Source organism: Ascidiella aspersa, chromosome 8 (assembly GCF_963924565.1).
Source record: "Ascidiella aspersa chromosome 8, kaAscAspe10.2, whole genome shotgun sequence".
NCBI classification, from domain to species: Eukaryota; Metazoa; Chordata; class Ascidiacea; order Phlebobranchia; family Ascidiidae; genus Ascidiella; species Ascidiella aspersa.
Genome location: NC_139454.1, coordinates 20,535,576 through 20,538,809, shown reverse-complemented (window position 1 = coordinate 20,538,809; position 3,234 = coordinate 20,535,576). Strand labels below are relative to the sequence as shown.

The window sequence follows — 3,234 nt, the reverse complement described above, 5'->3', positions numbered from 1 at the left end:
ACCACCAGCAAGCAACTAACAAGAAAACCACGATGGAGCGCAAGACGAAAAAGCATTTTTTCAATCCAGAAGGAATCACTTAATGCATAAGTGATTAGAATCTTCGAAGACAACCTTCTAATGGAGTGAGCATCCTGCTCTATAATAGTGTTCACCACACACAAGCGAATTTGACGAGGTTTGTTTAATATTTCAAATTTATTTTGCTTTTTTACTAAAATTTAGATAGTTGAACTAATTACTGTATCAGTTTACACAACTTTAAATAGTTAATTGTACTTACAGATGCAGATTAATGAATCAAGTGATTGCTGCAATCAACTAGAAATTCACGGAAGTCAATTTTACGGTGTTTCCTTCCAGACCACGATTAAACAGAAGATCGTCACATTCACATCAACATTGTTATTGTATATATTGTATAGACATTTGTACATATTGCTTAAACTATTTAACAACACAAAATGCTTATCAAGCGTTTTACGAATTGACGAGAATATTAATTTGATATTCTGTATTTGTGACGATGATTGCTTCACAATCACACCAAACACATATGTTATTCGACTGCGACATAATAGTTGCGTAATCTTTCCATATCGACGATATAAATTGCAGCATATCTGCTGACCACATTTGTTGAATATAATAGGTTTAATTTTTTGTTCACAATGTTTTTTGACATTTTTACTGCAGCTAAGTGGTGATCAATATTGACAAGAAACAATATTGTTTTGAAACTAGCTTTACGCTTTTAGACTTGCTCACTTTAACGAATGTAATATTAGCAATATTACAAGCAAAGTTTAATGGATAAAAAGAGAAATTTTCTAATCCTTGCATAGACGATATCCACCATGGATATAACGTGTGTAATCATGTTCTGATTTTGTTGTTTTTAACGCAAATTTTTTTAATGAATTTTTGACAAGTTTGTACTCTTTGTATGCTTTGAATTATTGTTTTGACATTTGCGATTTTACGCAATTTATTTTGATCGTTCGTTGCGAAAATAAATTTATTTGACAAACTTGGGTTCTGAAATTAAAATATTGCAAATTCAGATTAGAAAAACCTGTTCAGTGTTTGAATAAAAAAAAATAAATTCAAACGTATGACAATTAACAATCTAATTTCTGTTTCGGTAAAAATATTCGGTTGCTCGCACGGAGCTTAACTTTTACTATTTTCTGTCTCGAATCATGTTGTAAAAGAAGGAAGAAGGGATAGAGTCAGGAAGTTTAGATTTTTTAAAAGACTTTTTGACAAATTGAAACTCTTTGTATATGCGTCTTGAGTTATTGTTTTGGCATTTGCGATTTTAAGCAATTTATTTTAATTGTTCTGTGCGAAAATAAACTCTTTTTAAAACCTACCGGGTTCTGCAATTTAAATGTCACAGACCATATTAAAAATGTAGAAAACGTTATAAAGTTGCTCCAACGCAGCCTAAATCGCCTTTCCGTCACGAATCAATTTGTTAACCAATATGAAAGGGGTACAATCAGAAAGTTTTGTGCGTGAATCTGATTACCACTTTGTGGTGTCAAGCAATATTTATAAATCGACCAGGATGTTACAAACTAAAGCATCATATTTTAATGGATGGTTGATTTTGCATTTAATGTATACATTGGTAGGAGGACCTTGGTGTTCTAGGTTAGGTATTCAGACATCAAATCATAGAAATACGTCAAAGTATAGCACCACAAATACATAATTTGAAAAGCGTCTGGCTACCAGTTTGACAAGGGTATAACTTTGCAATAAATGTCCTAATTATATACTTTTGAGTCGTTTGCGCCGAATTAAAAACTTAACTTTAAAGCAACAAATTGTTTTGCGCGAACAGCGAGAATATTAGATATCACTTGTTGTGATAAATTCCAAGTTACGAGTCACGTCGCATTTTTTATACGAAAATATTGGCAAATAATTAAAAATATTTTTATTTAGACTAAATCCGCTTATAGTTAAACTTCTACAATTCAAGATAAGCACTTTTTATCACAGGCCTGCTATTTTTGAATTAACAAAGACGCTAACAACAGTGAATCGACAAATTACACGCTGTAATAACGTAACAATTTCAATCATATTTATCACAACAAATAAGGAAAACGCACCGGGCATGATTATTTGCCAAGATTGGTTGGAAAATGCTAATCTATAGTTTTGATCATTATTGCTAGCGGAAATGCCAAAAAGAAACGTTTTGGTGAGGTGACGGGAACGCCCGATAAATCCTTACTCAACTGAACAGCTCAAACTAAAATGTCACGCATTTTAGGACAAAATACATTGGGGCGCATATTATACTTATGATTGCCGCATTGTCAGGCCAATTGTATTGGGTTATATTATGTTTAAATTATTATGAATAACATTTAATATTTCCGTTATATAGCAAATTCAATATCAATCTGTTGTTCTATATATTTGTCCACCAGGCTGTGTCACGCCCGACAAGTAATGTAGTTTATTCTAGGTCGTATAATTCTGTGACTTAATATCTGAATACTTACCCTAAAACACGGGGTCCTCTACCGTTGTTTTCCTTAAAAATGACAAAGCAACGACCCATTCAAACACGATGCTTTAGAGTTTGTAACATCCTCGCAGCAAAACAGCTGCATACATAGTGATAGTCGAATCCGCGCAAAAAATCGAAACTTCCTGGCTCTACCCCTTCACCTTGTTTAACAACATGATTCGTGGCAGAAAATGGTAAAACCTTATGGTAAAATCTTAGAAAATGGTAAAACCTTACCTTAAATTTTTGAATCGCTTAAAACAGCATGGATGTTTTAAATTATGACAATTATTGCTCGTTCATAAAGGTGTTTGACGTTGTTGGCGTTATGGTTTGACTCACTTTTCTGACTTGATATCTAAATACCCATAAACAACACAAGCACTTGACCTCTTGGCCGTTAAATAGCTTAAATTTGTTGCATCCCGGCCAAGTCGGAAATAATGCTGGGTACTACAACTCACAATCTAACTTATCATGAAGGCCTAATCTAAGCTTCCTGGTTCTACCCCTTCACTTGGTTTCACAACATGATTCGTGACAGAAAATGGTAAAACCTTATGCTGCGTGCGAGCAAATAAATATCTTTATGAAAACAGAAGTTAGGCTATTGTCACACATTTAAATTTCATTGTGTTCATTCTACCACTGTAGAGTTTTCTCTAGTATGGTGTGTGTTATTCAAATTTTATAACCTGATG

At 33.2% G+C, this 3,234-nt stretch overlaps 1 long non-coding RNA gene across 1 annotated transcript; it reads left to right on the top strand.

Annotated features, from left to right (window-relative positions):
• On the top strand, positions 1 to 1,035 carry LOC146136793 (uncharacterized). Its single transcript, XR_014501604.1, has 2 exons — positions 1 to 178; positions 286 to 1,035. It is a non-coding gene; the product is annotated as an uncharacterized LOC146136793 (long non-coding RNA).
• Positions 1,036 to 3,234: the final 2,199 nt, after the last annotated feature.